The sequence below is a fragment of the Phocoena phocoena genome, chromosome 1 (assembly GCF_963924675.1).
Source record: "Phocoena phocoena chromosome 1, mPhoPho1.1, whole genome shotgun sequence".
In the NCBI taxonomy this organism is placed as follows: domain Eukaryota; kingdom Metazoa; phylum Chordata; class Mammalia; order Artiodactyla; family Phocoenidae; genus Phocoena; species Phocoena phocoena.
This window is the reverse complement of record NC_089219.1, coordinates 161,983,185-162,003,236: the sequence shown is the minus strand read 5'-3', so window position 1 is coordinate 162,003,236 and position 20,052 is coordinate 161,983,185. Positions and strand designations below refer to the sequence as shown.

The window sequence follows — 20,052 nt, the reverse complement described above, 5'->3', positions numbered from 1 at the left end:
AAGACCTATCACTTCTGCTTATTCAGTGTACCTGTGCCATGTTTGGGCAGGTTGTTGTTTTTTTTGTAGGCAATAATATTAGTTTTGAGCCCTGCTATAGCTTGTGCTTTGTTCCTGTCTTCTACTGCTTGTTCAAAAACATACTGAAAATGGGCCTTTGGAAGATGATTGTATTGAATTATTGTATCCAGAATAATTATATACTAATTCAAAAGGAGATGAATACCCAAATGATAGAATAAAATGAGTGATTAGTTAAGATACAAGGGGTTTTGCTTCTAACAGGAAAAGTTTCCATCTATCTGGCTTCCCTCAGAGGACTGTATTCTAAACCTGAGTTTCCTCATGCCTCTATGTAGGTTATAAAATGAAAAAAGCAAAATGAAACATTTGTTTTTATTCTACTGGGGCAATATGGTCTTTTGGCTAAGACTTAGAAATTAAGAGCTTAATATATCTATCTGTTGGTTGTATAGACATCTTACATCAAAGTAATTAGTAATTTGGAGATAAGAGATTAATTGTGTACCACCTAATAAGGAGGAACATAATTATCTAAGCCAGTTACAATCTTATACATTTTTCATTTAATACGTGAATAAGTGGCTAATATAATTTCTTTTTCTGAGACATATGTTTTTAAATGTTCAGATTTATCACTAATCTTTGGGTTTGATCATGCCTTTGGAAGGAATTAGTGTTTTCTTTATAGAATTAAAAGGTAAAATTTGTTGAGGGAGTATAGGATAATTTAGAAAGAAATCAGTAATTTTTCCCATTTTTACTATTAAGTTATAAGCAGTTATTTTGAATGGTAGTATGAAAAGGTATGTGTTTGTGTTTTAAGCAGGATGCTGTTAAATTAAGAAAAATAAATGAGGTGATTTTTCTGGAATCCTACATTATGGAGATCAGCTGATTCAGGAACAGGCATTTGCCTACATACTACGAAGCTTTAAAGGTCAGAGAGTAGAAAGGTGTCTAGTCTCTTCAACCCCAGACCTACCAGAAAATTTATTTCCCAGCTTCCTTAATTTTTTTTTTCGTTTTAAACATCTTTTTTGGAGTATAATTGCTTTACAATGGTGTGTTAGTGTCTGCTTTATAACAAAGTGAACCAGCTATACATGTACATATATCCCCATATCCCCTCCCTCTTGCGTCTCCCTCCCACCCTCCCTATCCCGCCCCTCTAGGTGGTCACAAAGCACCGAGCTGATCTCCCTGTACTATGCAGCTGCTTCCCACTAGCTATCTATTTTACATTTGGTAGTGTATATATGTCCATGCCACTCTCTCACTTCATCCCAGCTTAATTCTTATTCTAATATAAAGCTAACGTTTAATGAACCGTAACTCTGACCTGGGCATGTGCTAAATATTTTATGTACGTCATGTCATTTAGTCCTCAATAATCTCTGAAGGGTAAGTTAGGTGCAGTTGTAATCACCTGCATTTTACAATGTAGAAACTGAGGCTTAGAAGTAAAGTAGCTTGCCCAAGATGAGGTAGTTTGTAAATGGCAGAGGTAGCGTTCAAACTCCTTGATGTCCGACTACAAAGTAATCTTCACATTGTGTGGTTTCCTTATGTTGCTTTTTTGGCCAACACTATGCATTATGCCCTGAGTCTATGAACATGCATTAGAAGACGATACCCATGTAATGTTTGTAACTGAATTGGGTATGCAGATCACACAGTCTTGAAATAATTAGATGATGACTGTGTGATGGTTTATTTATACACTAGGTTGAGGTAATAATGTTCATCATGCTGCACGTATCACACTGCACCACACTTCCTTCTCCGTGTAAGTCTGAAGGACAAGTATTTGCCCTCTGATGTGGGTTGCCTGGATGCTCATAATCAGTGAAATAATTCCTCTTCTTAAAAATTATTTTTAAAATATGTATTTTAGTGCTGAATAGCAAGCTATTTTAAGGTAAAATCACCCTGGATCCAGATATCTATTTAAATGCTATGTTGTAGAGACAAGTAACTTATTTAACCAAATAATTCAGTGAATCTTCACTAAGAACCTAATATGGGCTAGGTACCCATGCTGGATGTCAGGGACGGGGTATGTGGTGCAGTAAAAGAGAGATGGATTTTTAGGATAGTTACTGAGCTAAACATAGGGCCTGGTATGTACGGAAAGTACTAAGAAATGTTTATTAACTGAAAGGAAGGCCAGAGTTGAAATTATGGTCTAAAATGGGCAAATTAGTTAGTGTTCTTAGTTTGTTTCTTCATCAGAAATATAAGGGTAATAAAATCCACATCAGAAGGATTGCTGTCAAGATTAAATGAGTTAATCGACAAAACGAAAAGACAGCCTACTGAATGGAAGCAAATATTTGCAAATGATATAACCAATAAGGGATTTATATTCAAGATATATAACAGCTCATACAACTCAACATCAAAAAAACAAACAACTTGATTAAAAAATGAGCAGGAGGGGCTTCTCTGGTGGCGCAGTGGTTGAGAGTCCACCTGCCGACGCAGGGGACGCGGGTTCGTGCCCTGGTCCGGGAAGATCCCGCATGCTGCGGAGCGGTGGGCCCATGAGCCATGGCCGCTGAGCCTGCGCATCCGGAGCCTGTGCTCCACAACGGGAGAGGCCACAACAGTGAGAGGCCCGCGTACCTCAAAAAAAAAAAAAAAAAAATGAGCAGGAGAAGTGAATACACATTTTTCCAAAGAGGAAATGGAGATAGCCAACAGGCACATGAAAAGATGCTCAACATCGCTAATCATCAGGGAAATGCAAATCAAAACCACAATGAGATAACACCTCACACTTGTCAAAATGGCTATAATCAAAAAGAACCCAAATAACAAATGCTGGCAAGGATGTGGAGAAAAGGGAACCCTTGTCACTCTTGGTGCGATGTAAATTGGTACAGTCACTGTGGAAAACAGTATGGAGGTTCCTCAAAAAACTAAAAATAGAACTACCATATGACCCAGCAATTCTACTTCTGGGTATATATTCAAAACAAAAACAAAAACACTGATTCGAAAACATATGTGCATCCCAAAGTTCATAGCAGAATTATTTACATTTTCCAAGGTACAGAAGCAACCTAAGTGGCCATCCACAGATGAATGGATAAAGAAGATGTGGTTAATATACACAATAGAATACTACTCAGCTATAAAAAAAAACAAAAAAACTAATTTTGCCATTTGTAGCAGCATGGATGGACTCTGGAGGACATTATGCTAAGTGTTAAGTCGGACAGAGAACGACAAATACTGTATGATATCACTTATATTTGGAATCTAAAAACATATAACAAACTAGTAAATGTAACAAAAAAGTAGCAGATTCACAAGTAAAGAACAAATTAGTGGTACCAGTGTTGCGGGGCGCAGTGTAGGGGTGGTGGAGTGGGAGGTATTGGGTTGGCCAAAAAGCTCATTCAGGTTTTTCCACACAGTCTTTTGGAAGAACCCAAATGAACTTTTGGGTCAACCTAATACAAACTATTGGGTGTAAAATTGCTCAAGGATTTACTGTACAGCACAGAGAATATAGCCAATATTTTGTAATAACTGTGAATGGAAAGTAACCTTTAAAAATGACATAAAATGTTTAAAAATTTTTTAAAAAAAATATTAAATGAGGTAAAATATGGAAGCGTGTCCAGGAGTGTGTCTGACACATATCAGATGGTTAATAATTGTTAGTAAAATAGTGAAAAATAAAGAACACCTTTCCCTCTTCTCAAGGCGTGTCAAGGTTTAGGACAGGGGATTCTTATACATTATGAAGTTGGACTTTAGTTGTCATTTCCCTGTATTTGCTTTAAAGTTCTGTCTGAGCTTCACTAATAATCCAAAGGGATTTGGGACTCTAAGAAGAAAACACATGCAAACACACCCACACACTCCCCCGCTTCTGCCCTCATACTTAATTCTCCTTCTCTTGTTCACAAATTTATTGCTTAAACCCATGAAATATTTTTACATTTAGATGTCCTCTATAATAACAAAAGAACATGGGAAATGAGCAGAAGCAGCAGAATTGTATTATTGGATTAAAATTTGGATACAGAAAGAGATGTGTAGGTATTGAAATTTCAACAGCTTATTTTTTCCTCACTTCTACACATTTTATGGTTCTTATAAACAGATTTATTGCATTTTTGCCTCGTGATTGAAAATCGACAGAAGTAAAGCCTAGTGATGCCAAAGGGATGTGATGTATGTGTGACACAGGCTGCTGTTTGTGCCCATCTGCACAGAATGCCACATATTTTAAAGAACTTTTTCCTCTCTTTCTTAATAGGAAGAGAAAATGATCTGTTCTTCCTTTTAGACAACAGTGAACTGATTCGTTTTGGTCCCTGTTGCTGTTTTTAAGAAGAATTGCTAGTGTGAAATATACTAGATGCAAAGCTGTGTTTTCGCTTAAGGTCAACTCATATTTTAATAATGTGTTTGGTGCTTTGTCTATCTTTAGATTAAACCATTTAAAAACTTTGATTGCTAAACTGATCATTTTATACATAATTTTTTAAATCCCATAGGTCATTTGATGACCTTTCTATATTTTTTGATTTTATGGATGTCTTCGTTTGAAGATTATCATATCTTTAATGCTAAACATGCCTCACATTTTCTGAAACTGGATTTGAATCATCATTAAAGGATCGAATGCTATGACCGTAAGGTGGCATTAAAAAGCCAGAAACACTTATTAAATTTAAACTATTACTTTCAAGCACAGATTTTCAACCCTTTTAGAAATACTTTCGAGTTAAAATTGAAATGTCAAATAACATAAAATTTAAAATACATATTTGGTTCATTATTACCATCATATAGTATTAAACATTAATTTATTTCATGCTGCTGGCAGGACACAATGATTCAGGGTTTAATGAAAAAAGTATTGTCTGCTTGATGACTTCCATGTATTGTAATAGAACTGAGTGTTTATTTACTATGGATTAATAGGATTTGTTCTGCTAGTGCATACTTAAATATGGTAAGTCGTGTATGAATATATTTATTTTAGACACAATCTATAACTGAAATCCACAAATTCTCTTTTTTGAAATATGCCTTTGTTTCTTCTATGAAAGGAGTATTTATGAAAAGATGCCTCTGCCTTATACACTACATTGCTTACAGTAACCAAGGCCTCATTAAAACCAGTTGTTTTGTACCCAGTGATAGGTTTAATGTAGGTAGTAAAATCTGGCTAAATGAATCTGAAAATAAATCTGCTTTCAGTAAAGGGAATGAATCTAAAACAATAGAATGTACTACTCAGAGCAGAATTAAACAGAAATCTTTAACAGAGAACAAATTTATTTCATTATATTTTGGAGTCAATGTAATTATACATATGATTTGTTCCTACCACTGAATATATGACCTTGGGCAAGTTACTGATTTCTCTGTGCTTCAGTTTCTTTACCTGAAAAACGGGTATAATAATAGTTCCCACCTGTGCAAACACTGTGTAAGTGTTATCTTTTTGTTATTGTATAATATGTAGAGTAGGGTAGGGAAATGGGAATAAAGGATGAAACGCTTCAAAGTCAACTGAAATAGTACACTGTCAAGGGCCCTTTTAGGAATGCAGGCTGACTGTTGTTGCACTTGAGATGAGCTCCAATCACAAAGTGATAACATTCTGTAGATGTGTCTTATATCTACAACGTATAAATATCTCAAGGAAGGCACTACTATTTGAAGTCAGCTCAGGTTACTTTCCGTTATGAGAAAAAAAGTTGTTCCTCTGTGAAGTTCCTTTCCCTCACCCACAAACCTCATATCCAGCAACACAATCCTCACCTCCAACTCAAATAGACTACCCACTCCCAACTCAAATTTGTGTTGGTTCTACCTATTGATTTTCTTTGAATTAAGAAATCACATCTGAAACAAACTTCCAGAACTACGTGTAGGGTGTCTTTAATTGTTAGAAGAGCTTAAAGTAGTCGGCATTCAGGTTTTCATTTTAGTTTATTGATCTCTTAAAGCTATTAACTATTATTCAAAGATGGCTACCTTTTTTGGTTTTTATTGAGGTATGAATGACATACAACGCTATATTCGTTTCAGGTGTACAACATAATGATTCAATATTTGTGTGTATTGCAAATTATCACCACAATAAGTCTAGTTAACATCTGTCACTGTACATCCTTACAGACTTTTTCTTTATGAGAACTTTCAAGATTTTCTCTCTTAGCAACTTGCAAATATGCAATACAGCATTACTAATTGTAGTCACCAGGCTGTCCATTACATCCTCTTGACTTATTTATAACTGGAAGTTTGTACCTTTTGGCCCCCTTAACCCATTTTGTCCTCCCCCAACCCTCCACCTCTGGCAACCACCAGTGTGTTCTCTGTATGTATGAGCTCAGTTGTTGTTGTTTTTTTTTAAGATTCCACATATAAGTGAGATCATAAAGTATTTATCTTTTTCTGTCTGATTTATTTCACTTAGCATAATGCTCTCAAGGTCCATCCCTGTTGTCTCAAATGGTGAGATGTCTTACTTTTTCATGGCTGAATAACATTCCAATATATGTATGTGTATTTATTTATTGTTGGTGAGAATAAATAAATTTCTTGTCTTTTTTTTTTTTTTTTTTTTTTTTTTTTTTTTTTTTTTTTTTGCGGTACACGGGCCTCTCACTGTTGTGGCCTCTCCCATTGCGGAGCACAGGCTCCGGACGCACAGGCTCAGCGGCCATGTCTCACGGGCCCAGCCGCTCCACGGCATGTGGGATCTTCCCAGACCGGGGCACGAACCCGTGTCCCCTGCATCGGCAGGCGGACTCTCAACCACTGCGCCACCAGGGAAGCCCTATTTCTTGTCCTTTTGATAATAGTCATTCTGACAGGTATGAGATATCTTTCTGTGGCTTTGATTTGTATTTCTCTCATAATTTGTGGTGTTGAGTACCTTTCCATGTGTCTGTTGGCCATCTCCATCTGTTTACATCTTCTTTGGAAAAATGTCTATTTGTGTCCTCTGCCCATTTTTTAATTAGGTTGTTTGTTGTTTTACTGTTAAGTTGTTGGAGCTCTTTATATATTTTGAATATTAACCCCTTATCTGATACATGATTTGCAGATATTGTCTCCCATATGGTAGGTTGCCTTTTCATTTTGTTCATGATTTTCTTTGTTGTGAAGTAGCTTTTTAGCTTGATGTGGTCCAGTTGTTTATTTTTGCTTTTGTTGCCTTTGCTTTTGGTGCCAGATGGCTGCCTTTTTAAAGTTTGATTTAGGACAGTTGTATTTACAGTCTAAAGTTTCATAGTCACCTTTAAAAGTATCTATCAAACTTACTTTTTTCTTGTTTTGCTTGGTAAAATTATAAATGCATGAAAATAGCCTTAAGAAATGGAACTTCAGTTGTAATTTAATTTCTGATCCCATTAGACACATGCTACCATTTTGTCAGTGTTACAACCCTATTGACTATTTCTCATGTTACCAGCGGGCTCCTTTTGGATTATTCAAGGTGTTATATAAGTGTAATGATGTCTTACTGGTTTTCTGTAAACTTATGTGTTTGGTCTGGTGAAGATTTATTTTTCAAAATAAAATATTCTCTTATGAAGTTTGCACATTATATGTCTTTACACCTAGCTTATGAGAAAAATTATCTGCATTGCGTGCTGTAGTTTTGCAGTCAACTGAAAATAGTGTTCTGAACTTAGTTGCTTTTCTTTCAGTAGACATTCCATGACAACCAGATTTCTCAAGAAATAGTTGAAGATGTGAGTATTGGACTATGAAAATGAAATTTCAAAGGAGTCACAGTAGACACGAGGTGAGGATAGATTAGATAGTGTTGCCAAATTTGTAGAGAAGTGTTAGACTGGAGAATCAGTATATCATGTGAATATAGAGAAGTCCATTTTTTAAATGTAGATTTCTTAGCAAGAGTTTTGGAGACAATTTTGCAGCTGTGTATCAAGAGAAAGAGAAAGGGGAAAGTAGAGTTGGTGGGAGAATGAAGAAAAAGGGGATGGAAAGGAATGCGTTTGAATTCACCCTGCAAGCACTTAAAATGACTAGTGGACTCCATAATGGCACATTTCCACAAGCAGCTCAGTTTGGAGGCAAGTTAACATGGACCACATTTGACTACCTGGGGGAACTGCTATCAGCAGAAAAGAGACAAAGTTTAATATAAAAAGGACAAGATCACTGATCTGAGGGGGAAGTAACTTGCAAGTTCATAGAATATCCTATGTAAGAAACAGTTGCCAAAGCAGATATATTGCAGTGAAAGGTAAGGGCAATAGACTTAATGTGACCTTATATTATTAACTGATAAGGAAAACAAGTTTTCAAAGTACATAAACACACATGCACACAACACGCAACACCCACACACATACACACACACACAGAGACAAACTTTTTTTAAAGGGGAAAGAGAAGCTGTATTTTGATGTTGCTTTAGATAAAAACTGTTTAATCATGCTGCACCATGATTCTCAAATATGACTTTAAATGAAGACTTTTACAGAACCTATCATTTCTTTCAGGAATATTTTTTCCAGTGCACTGAGGAAATTAAAACAACAGCAACACTGTATAAAGGTCCATTCTGGGCACTTTTTCATGAATTAAAACCTGGGGGAACATTCATGTAAATTTTATATCTTTTCTACATCTTGTGTGGAATGTTGCATAACAATAATAGTGATATCATCCTATGTTTTGTTGCCCTTACAATTTTCACATCTTGTTCATGATCTCAGTTGATCCTCAGAACACTGTGAAGCAGGTAGATGGTTTCCTCATTCTTTAGATGAGGAAGGTGAGGCCAGATTGGTTACATGATTTGCCCAGAGATGTGGGTCTACAATCCAGGCTTTCGGAGCTTGAATGCAGAACTATCACGTAAGGATTAGAACATAAGCACAAGGAAACCCAGGAGCAGCTTTGGTTTAGGAAAAGAAGTATTTAAATACTGATCAGTAGTTGATGGTGGAACAAATGACTCAGACTAAGCTTTATCAGGAAAACCATGCAGAAGAGGCAGCCTTCGTGAACTAGTGAAAGCAGGCACTTAGATCTGAATTGAAGTGAAGTTTCCAGACTTAGAGAAATTAGTTTGTGTGTACTAATTGGCCTGATTTCGTCAAAATTACTTTCCAATAAAATATTGTCTCTGGAGAAGTTTTGAGTTGGAAAGAAGAGCAACTTTTGGATGAGACAGGAAGATTTTAAATCTTGTGAAATCTCTTCAAAATCTAAAATCAGTGCGTCAGAGCCCAGCTTCTGGTTTGTGACCAGACTTTTCCTGTGTATATTACATTGGTTAGAGGGCATGATTTGATTATGTGGTCAGGAAACAGTCTGGGCAAAATCGTTAAATCATCAGTCTTTGTCTTACTGGCCCAAGCATCGCTTTCTTGTGGTTATTTTTCAGTTTTATGAAACAGTTTACTCCCAAACACTTTCTCAATGACTCAATGTCCTAATCTTTTACTTCAGAATTTGTTATCAAAAGAGATACCCTCACTCCCTGATAACTATTTAAATTGAGACCCAAACCTTTTTTTTTTTTTTACTTTTTTGGCCGTGCCACGCAGCATGTGGGATCTTAGTTCCCCGACCAGGGATTGAACCCGGACTCCCTGCATTGGAGGCACAGAGTCTTTAACTACTGGACCGCCAGGGAAGTCCCCCTGGATTCTTTTAGGAGGAAAAGACTACTAAAAATTTTCAAAGCAGACATTGTAACCCACTTGAATTTATCCCTGTGAAGAAAATAGGTGACACTTAGCTAGAAAATAAAAAGTGTTACAGTAGTTTTTGTTTTCTTTAAAAAGCCTTTTAAGGTCATGTATTTAATCACAAGAAATGAAACTTGAGTTTTTAGCATTGTACTTATAACACGTGAAGTTCGAGATCTGGGGCTCGAGATATTTCCTCCCAAGCTGCACAAGGACTTTGAGATGCCGTAACCTGCTGGAGTCCAGCATCTGGCAACTTGTTATACTGAACAGCTAATTTTTCATTGTGGCTCCTCTGGGGGCTCAGTGCAAAGTCATACGACACAACGAACATAGCGGAGTAGCAGCCTGAATTCAGATCAGCAGCCAAGTGTATTCACAGCTCTATAACCTTCAAGCCTAATAAGGAAGTTGTTTTAGCATTTGGCCTATTAGTACATTTAGTGGTTGGATGTGTAATCTGGGTATTTGACATCTGTAGCTAACCAAGACATATGCTGAATGTTATTTTCTCCATAAAAGCATTTACTTATCTGAATAATTGGAATTCAGATGTCTTCATCCCTACTTCAGATACTATAATCATATTCAACAGTTTAAAATGTTGGAATCAGGCAAGTTGGGCTTGAATTTTGGCAGAAACACTGTGTCATTTGGACATCTTCTCTATGCCTTAGTTTCCACATCTGTAAAATGAGGATGCTAAAAATAGCAACTTCATAGGGCTCCTGTGAGGATTAAATAAAAATTATAGTTATACTATTAATGCACATTATAAAGTGCCTAGTAAGTGCCATTTATTTCATTTGATAGAATTCATTTGTGAATATGAAGCTTTTTTGATCATAACAAATATATAATATATAACATGAATAATTCACTCTTCGTAAGTTTTACTGGCTCTGAAGTAATCTGGAGCATGGATTGAATTTCTCCACTTATGATAATGACGCCACTTGGAAACCTCATTACTTGGGATTGGTGCTCTTTCCACTATGACAGGAACCTTAGCTACTCAAAGAGACTCAGTTGGACTGTCCAGTAGAAAAATGTATATTTGTACTCCAGGTAGGATCTCATTTGAATAACTAGAGCGATGTCCAATTCAATATAATAAAGCACATTTATATTTATTCAATGTAAAGAATACCTTTGAACAATAAATTTTATAGACTATACTTAAAATTCTCTATTTTTCTTTATTTGTACATTATATGTAATAGGTATACTTGAATATCTTTATAATTCAAGTGTTTTTTTTTAAATAAACAGCATTGGTAATCATAATTGTAGGCTGGAGCTTATGAATTGGAGATGTACAGTTTTGGAAGTGCCATTGTTATCAAGGAAATCACCTTCTTTTCACTAAATCAGTGGGGCTTCTTCAAGTTCCACATCTCCAAGCTAACTGGAGTCTTGGTCTTGACCTCTTCTCCTTTGTTGGCAGCTGCCTGGTTCTTGGCATGTTCATTTTGGGTATACCACTGTCAGCCTGGTACCACCCTGGGTGCTAACACCAAGATGGTAATTTTATCAGGAAGAAATAAAAGTGCCTATTTACCCCCTGTAGTCCCCACCCAAACTCCATCTCAAGTGAGCATCACACCCTGATTTATTGTCTTTTTTTATTTTTTTAAGCTGTTGGAAAATAAATTCCTGTGATTTCATGTCACATTTCTCTCTTGGGTCAGAACATCTCGTCAATATTAATGCTCCAACTCAAATGAGAATGCTGTACTAGTGTGTAATTCATACTCTGCACAGGTGGTGACATGATCTTAAGAAGGTGAAGGCCCTAAATCCCTTAGGTTATTAAGTAGAAACCCTCCCATTCCCTAATTATTTAGCCATTTGTTGCCTGCATAGTGAAAAAGATTGCTCTTTAATTCAGTCTGGTCCCTTACATTTGATGAAAAGCTCATTACCCAGTTTTGTCATGGATGAAGCTGTATGTTTGACTTTTTTCTCATTTGTACTAAATTGGTAAGGGCAGCATAGTAACTTGGCTGTCACCTCCCACTCTCCAATTTCATTTTCTGGTAACCTCTCAGGCTTTGTCATCTCTTGAATTGCTTGTCCTTTTTTACATGCCATATCAGTGGTTGGTTCCCATGTGAACTGGGGTCAGCCAGGCTCATGGCCACTGACTTCCCTGGAGTAAACCTTTGTTACAAATTATAGATCTTGTGATAACCACACATAATCAGAGGGAGAGATGGCCATTATTTCTCTTTTCTTCACAGCACAGTCCCAGTAATGAGTTCATTAGATGTAGGACTTCGGTATGTATCAATTTCCATTTGTACGTCTGGCTAGAGAAAATTCTCATTCACAAATGCCCTTGACTTACAAAATAAATTAAGGATGTAATTATTTGTGATACAGGAGGATGCACCATAGTGTTCCTTTAAATCAGAAACCTTACTGAAACTTAGATGTTTCAATCAATGAAGGGAAGGGAAAGGAAGGGGAGAAAAGGAAAGGGTAAAGGAAAGGGAAGTGTGAGCAGATCTACCCTACAGTATGGTATGACTGGGATCATCCCAGAGCTGCAAACTTGAAATTTGGTTAAAAAGCGATGCAGGAAGATGGCGCCGAAGGCGAAGAAGGAAGTCCCTGCCCCTCCCAAAGCCGAAGCCAAAGCAAAGCCTTTGAAGGCCAAGAAAGCAGCGTTGAAAGGCGTCCACAGCCACACAAAAAAGAAGATCCAGACGTCACCCACCTTCCAGTGGCCCAAAACACCGCGGCTCAGGAGGCAGCCCAAATATCCTCGGAAGGGCGCCCCTAGGAGAAACAAGCTTGACCACTATGCCATCATCAAGTTCCCCCTCACCACCGAGTCAGCCATGAAGAAAATAGAAGACAGCAACACACTGGTGTTCATTGTGGATGTCAGGGCCAACAAGCACCAAATTAAACAGGCCGTGAAGAAGCTCTATGACACTGACGTGGCTAAGGTCAACACCCTAATCAGGCCTGATGGAGAGAAGAAGGCATATGTTCGACTGGCTCCTGACTGTGACGCTTTGGATGTCGCCAACAAAATTGGGATCATCTAAACTGAGTCCAGCTGACTAATTCTAAATATAAAAGTTTTCGCAAGATATTTTTCTTTGCAGTCAAGATACATGCTGTAGGCTTAGTGGAAGCAAAAGACCCTACGTTCCTGGATCCATATTACATTAAAACTTGGCTCATAAACCAGACCTAAGTTCTGCCCTTTGGACTAACGGATCACCTTGATCCAGCATTCAAGGCCTCGAGCAGTTCCTACCACATGACATCACTCTCCTTCCTGTGCAGCCACAGCCATTTCCCCAAGATAGTATGTTAATTAAGAGACTTGGTATTGAGTGTAACAGAAACCAACTCTGGCTAGCTTAGGTCAAAGGGGAATTAGTTGACAGAACCTTGGATTATTTCATGAGATCAAACAAATTCCTTGGTAGCTAAGTCAGAACTCGTGGACCTGCACATCCTCTGGAATGCTCCGTTAGATGCGACCACTCCAGCAGTGTCCTGTCTCTGAGTGTCTCTGTTTCAAACCTTTGTACCCTAGAATGGGAATCTGTTTGGACTGGTTTCGGTTAGGCATCAGTCAGCAGGGCCATATAGCTCAGAAATGAGCGTTTGGTAAATGTTTCTAAAAAAGGGGAGATTGTTAAACTAAATTATCTCATGACATGACTGCTCCGTAGTCCAGCTTCTGTCCAATCTTCATCTCTGTATTTATGATGTTCTTTCTACTTGTCCCCTCTGCCAGGCAAAATCTTCTCAATGCAGTTCACGGTCTACCTCCTTTGTGATGCCTTTCCTGACCATCTAGTCAGAATTACAGCATTCTCCTACTTTCCCACAGCATATTACTAATGTCTTTGATTAGGCACACAGCATTATTTTGTTCTTCTGATAAACTCAGATGTTGACTGCTACCAGACAATGATTTCACTTTCTTTCCAGCTGCTAGGAAAGCCAGGGCTAAGGTTTACATTCAATTACTATGGCCTTCTTTAGTCCAAAAAAATTTTTAATATGATCTTTCTCTTCTCTTCCCATTTACCACCTGGCTTTTGTCTTTGTCCTTGTGGTGGGATCCTTGATCTTAATGGTACCTGTGGTTTTATTTCACAAGAAACATGAATAGTAACAGAAAAGACTGCCTTTGTCACACAAGTTCTTTTTTGGTGCCCTTGCAGTACCTGGAATGACTCTGACCACAGCTCTGCTCTCACCTTGGTCTGTCACAAACTATGCCCGTTGTCCAAGGCTTTACCCAGCAGTCACCTCCTTTATTAAGCCTTTCCTTATCATCCCGATCCCACACCAAGATGGCAGAGATATAGACTTATTTTTCCCCTGAAGATACTTTTATTCACACTTTACATAAAACTTAACACATATATTTGTCATTATTATTGTTGATGTTGTTGTTAACATTTTTATTAGGGGTGGCTTAGGAAGGCTGATGGAAATTTGGAGAGGCGGGCTAAAATTTCCCAAGCCTTGGCAACCCCAGTACTGACTGGATTTCAGTTTTGATTCTGCCACTTGCTTCCTGGCTGATCTGGTCAGGGTCAAGTCATTCCCCTTCTCTGGGCTTCAAATAATTTCATTTTTCAAAATGTCTTTATTGAGTGTTACAACTGCAAAGGTGATTATTAAAAGCCCCTGTAAAGCTTTAAATATCTGTAGAACTAGAAGAAGAAGTGAGAGCAGCTCTGTAGCCTCCTAGACTTTTTTTCACATGAATATATGTAAACATCAAAGCATTTTAACCTAGATTATGTCATGCCGTCCATCCATATGGCAACTTTATTTTATTCCCTTAAAAATATTGATTTCAGCAATACATTAGTATTATCATTTGTTTTATCTGCTGCATCATGAAGAAGAACTATAGTCTAACAATCCCCTATTGATGAAAGTGCCCTTTAAATTTTAAGCTTTTCTTAAAACTAGGAAAGTAATATATGCACATAGTTTTTTTAAGTATAAAATGAAAATGTTCCTCCAACATTACTCTCTCTGAAAAAAAAACAAACACTTCTAAAATGTATTATTTTTGTTCTTCTGATGCCTACCATCATAGTTTTAAATAATATGTTCCTACATTTCTTGATTTTTCTTATAGTATTATTTTACATTGCCATAAACTATTAAATTCTTTTCCATAACTAGAACTCAGTCCTCTGTACTTTCTCATTAGTTTAGTTTAGGAGGCTAAAAAACCAATAGACAGCATTTACAATATTCTAATTATATAAATATTATTAAGCATAGAACTAAGTATGGTGGCAAGGTGAACAGACCCACAGAAGAGGAAATGCCATTAATCCTGTCTTCTTTAAAGGAGAATATTCCAAGAATCAAGGTCAAGTGGATTCAATCTGCTGCTGTTGTTTCTGACATCTCAAGTTATCTTTTTTCTTAGATTCTTTGTCATTTCATTTAAGTAACTCTCCAAATATTTATTTTTCATATAGGAATTGTGGATAGTATTAAATGGCTTATATCCATGCATATTTGAATATTTTTTATTGTTGCCTTAATTAATAGATAGTTTTGACAACAAAAGATTTTTGGCTAAAGTTTTTTTCCCTGAGAACTTTGAAAATATTGCTCCATTATCTTCTAGAATCCAGTGTGGCTTGTGAGAAATGTAATTTTAGTGTAGTTCTTGTATCTTTTTCAGCTTACAGTTTTCTTTCTAGAAGTATGTAGGGATACACACACACACACACACACGCACACACACATTTTTTAATACATGGAATTATAACTGAGAATAGTAATATCTGACTATTAGATTATTTTTTTAATCTGACCCAACACATAGTGAGTTTTTTCAGTCTGAATACTGGTATAGCTTTTATCGGCTTTGTGTAGAATTCTTCTATGATTTCATTTATTATTTTCTCCCCTCTGTTTTGACTATTATCTGCTTCTGAAAATCCTAATAAAAAGATCTTGATCTTCCTAGATGTTAACCTCAAAGTCTTATTTCCGAAATTATCCATTACTTAGACTTTTTTCATACATATTTGGGGAGTTTTTCTGAACTTTACTTTCAAAGTCAGTCTTTGGCTATATTTATTCTATTAGTTTGTCCATATATTGAATTTTTTCTTTTTTAAATCATGGGGCAATTCTTAGGAAAAAGTGTAACTATTTCAATATTGTTTTGATTCCTACCTTGAAAAGTTGGTGCAGAAAGAATTCTTAGTTCATGGACAGAGAACACAACAGATTGAGCGTTAAGTCAGAAAGAAACATTTTAAAGGTTTTAAAATATTTTTTTCCCTCTTATTTGGAGGTAAAAGGTGATTATTTCAAGGGTAAAAGCCAACTCACCTCTCAATCTAATGTGAAATACAACCTGAAATGTAGCCTATCGTCAATAAAAACTTTATACTCTGTCCATGCATACTTTTGGGTCGTATGCGTAATTTGGGTCAAATTTAAAACATATGTCCAGGCAACCGCAGATTCAATCGACCACTGTTACAGATTTTGCCTAGCCTAGTGGTTTAGGAGAAGGATAATAATAGATAAAAAGGAAAATATACATTAAGAGAATCTCTGCTAAATTAGTTTCCATGTAAAAAAATATTTTATTATCATCTCTTATACACAGGAAACATTAACACAAAACACTTCCCTCCTTTGTTTTATTGAACTCTAAAAATATGCTATAAAAGGGGTTAGCTACAGTTCACGTATCAGCTACTCATCACTCAGCTCCCACACCTGAAAGAGTCCAAGGAACTTAAATGCAATTGCATTGCACTTTTCACTTTCTTGAGTGACCCCATTTAAAATGCACCTTGAGACTAGCTGCAGAGTAGAATTTTTAATTCTGAAGTGCTGACTCACTTCATTGGAGAGAATGAGGTTTCCAATTTGTGAATGTGAAAGAAGTCCTGATTTTCTGGATCATTTTCCTCCATTCACTTTCAATAATGCTACCCTATAAATAGGATTTAATTCACGCAAATCAGCAAACTGAAAGTACCAGTGGTATATACTGTAATAATTTATTTTCATATTTTTAAATGCCTTATTATTAATGGAAAATAGCTTTAAAGGCATCCATGATATGCTCCACAGCTAACTCAATTTGACAGTGAAAGATGCTATGTTGGTCTGTAATGGCAGATATAAAATTTACACCATAAGAGCTGATCTTCTGCATATATAATCACATTCTTTGTGCTTCATATTTTTCCGTACTATAAAAAGGGACAGGAAGCACTACTAACACTGCTTTTACTGAATTTTTCCACAGTGTTTTCTGTTGCCTACTATAAATATTTAAACATCTGTTTTTACTGTCTAGTTACGTTTTCTATACAGAAAAAATATTTCAGTTCTAATATGAATTGGGTTTATATGAACTCCATCTAAACATTATTCGTGACATATTCTGAACGCATACAATAATGATAGCTTAATGATCTTCAAAATGCTGAGGTTTCAAATTTCTATAATTCTCCTATCAGACCAGGCAATGTGTTCATCTCTGTGTGGCAGCCTGCCTTTCAGGCATCGTTAATGTTTTAGATTTTCATAAATTCTGCTATGGCCAAACAGACCAAGAACCTGGAATCTATAAAGTAGCTGAAGGAATTAAACAGCTACTAGCTTTTATTTTTTCCTTATGGTTTCATCTCCAAATAAAGTGAAACTTAAAAATTAGAATAAAGATTGGGAACAAAAATACTTTGGAACAGGCTAAAGTATATACTTTCTACTATATTAAGAAAAGAGCAGACACTCAACACCCTCGGGATAATCCCCAGCCCCCAAAGGGAGAGAGAAGTGAAACATTTTATAAATGAAACATCTCAACAAAATAATAGCAACTTGTATCTAAGAGGTAAAAACTTGAGATTTAAAGTAGAAAATGTTTGAAAAATGTTGTGGCTCTGAGTAAGCCTTATGACATTTCTACACCACCCTTGAGTGGTGGTACTCATCCCCACTGAGGACCTTATTTCTCAGTATTGCAAAGGTGATTCTTTCATGGTCAGACTTTACTCTGAATACTGTATGAAAAGTTACAGCTACAGTTTTTCCAACTCTGTAAGTGCAAGTTCAACCATGTAATCCTAGATAACATAGAAGGCCAAGGTCTCAGTCAATTGCTAATTTAACCATGTTTTCCTGCCCAGATATTCATTTGTTTTTGGTGATGGTAATAACGAAATTTTTTAAATGTACTCATTTATTTGTTTTTCATTTGGTTGTTTAATCATATTTGTGCTCCAGTTTGTTCCATAGAGGGTTTGAGAAAGCCTACAGTAAAAGTACATATGGCACATTAAAAATATCCAGGACAGGAAAACAAAATTTAAATAGGAAACCAAGACCAGAACAAACCCCAAGACACAAAGACTCAGGACCTTAAGTTCAGCAAATATTTTGTTCTTCTGATAAACTTCGATGTTGACTACAACCAAACAGTGATTTCACTTCCTTCCTTGGTGGGGAGCTCTGATAGGATGTGGCACTGCCATGAAACTGATGAGTGGAGATGGCTCCCTCTATATGTATATTTCCCCCAGAGCCTTGCTGTTGCCCATCTGAGGACCACAATTGTATTTAATTTACCTACATAGCCATGTATGGTTATGTATCCCTAAGCAGACTATAAGTAATTTGAGAGCAGGGATTATATTTTATAATTCTGCATCTTCCTCAGTTGAATAACACATTAGTAAGTATATAGGTAGGGCATTGTAATCTGGCTTGAAGACAATGTGTTATTCATATTCCAGCAGAAATTGATAATGATTCTTCAATTTCGGTGAACTGGAAGGTGTTAAATATAGGATGATTAGGACAGAAACTAGTGTATGGCTTATGACACTTTCTTTTTTTTTTCCTAAAAAAATTTTTTTTGTAGCAGTTTATCTTATTTCATTATTTTATACAGCAGTTTCTTATTAGTTATCTATTTTATACATATTAGTGTATATATGTCAATCCCAATCTCCCAATTCACACCCCCCCTTGCTTTCCCACCTTGGTGTCCATATGTTTGTTCTCTACATCTGTGTCTCTGTTTCTGCCTTGCAAACCGGTTCATCTATACTGTTTTTCTAGATTCCACATATATGTGTTAATATATGATATTTATTTTTCTCTTTCTGACTTAGTTCAGTCTGTATGACAGACCCTAGGTCCACCCATGTCTCTACAAATGACCTAGTTTTGTTGCTTTTTATGGCTGAGTAATATTCCATTGCAAATATGTACCACATCTTCTTTATCCATTTGTCTGTTGATGGGCATATAGGTTGCTTCCATGACCTGGTTATTGTAAATAGTGCTGCAATGAACATTGGGGTGCATGTTTTCTTTTTGAATTATGGTTTCCTCTGGGTATATGCCTAGTAGTGGGATTGCTGGGTCATATGGTAGTTCTATTTTTACTTTTTAAGGAACCTCCATACTGTTCTCCATAGTGGCTGTATCAATTTACATTCCCACCAACAGTGCAAGAGGGTTCCCTTTTCTCCACACCCTCTTCAGCATTTGTTGTTTGTAGATTTTCTGTTGATGCCTATTCTAACCAGTGTGAAGTGATACCTCATTGTAGTTTTGATTTGCATCTCTCTAATAATTAGTGATGTTGAGCATCTTTTCATGTGTTTGTTGGCCATCTGTATGTCTTCTTTGGTGAAATGCCTATTTAGGACTTCTGCCCATTTTTCGATTGGGTTGTTTGTTTTTTTAATATTCAGCTGCATGGGCTGTTTATATATTTTGGAGATTAATCCTTTGTCCATTGATTCATTTGCAAATACTCTCTCCCGTTCTGAGGGTTGTCTTTTCGTCTTGTTTATAGTTTCCTTTGCTGTGCAGAAGCTTTTAAATTTCATTAGGTCCCAGTTGCTTATTTTTGTTTTTATTTCCATTACTCTAGGAGGTGGATCAAAAAAGATCTGGCTGTGATTTATGTCAAAGAGTGTTTGTCCTATGTTTTCCTCTAAGAGTTTTATAGTGTCTTGTCTTACATTTAGGTCTTTCATCCATTTTGAGTTTATTTTTGTGTATGGTGTTAGGGAGTGTTCTAATTTCATTCTTTTACATGTAGTTGTCCAGTTTTCCCAGCACCACTTATTGAAGAGACTGTCTTTTCTCCATTGTATATCCTTGCCTCCTTTGTCATAGAGTAGTTGACCATAGGTGCGTGGGTTTATCTCTGGGCTATCTATCCTGTCCATTGATCTATATTTCTGTTTTTGTGCCAGTCCTATATTGTCTGGATGACTGTAGCTTTGTAGTATAGTCTGAAGTCAAGAAGTCTGATTCA

The 20,052-nt window shown here is 36.4% G+C and overlaps 1 protein-coding gene and 1 pseudogene across 2 annotated transcripts in view; both read left to right on the top strand.

Moving 5' to 3' along the window:
- SMYD3 (SET and MYND domain containing 3) overlaps nt 1-20,052 on the top strand; it is a 716,238-nt gene that overhangs the window by 252,619 nt on the left and 443,567 nt on the right. The window lies entirely within an intron of this gene.
- Nucleotides 12,323-12,793, top strand: LOC136134632 (large ribosomal subunit protein uL23 pseudogene; annotated as a pseudogene).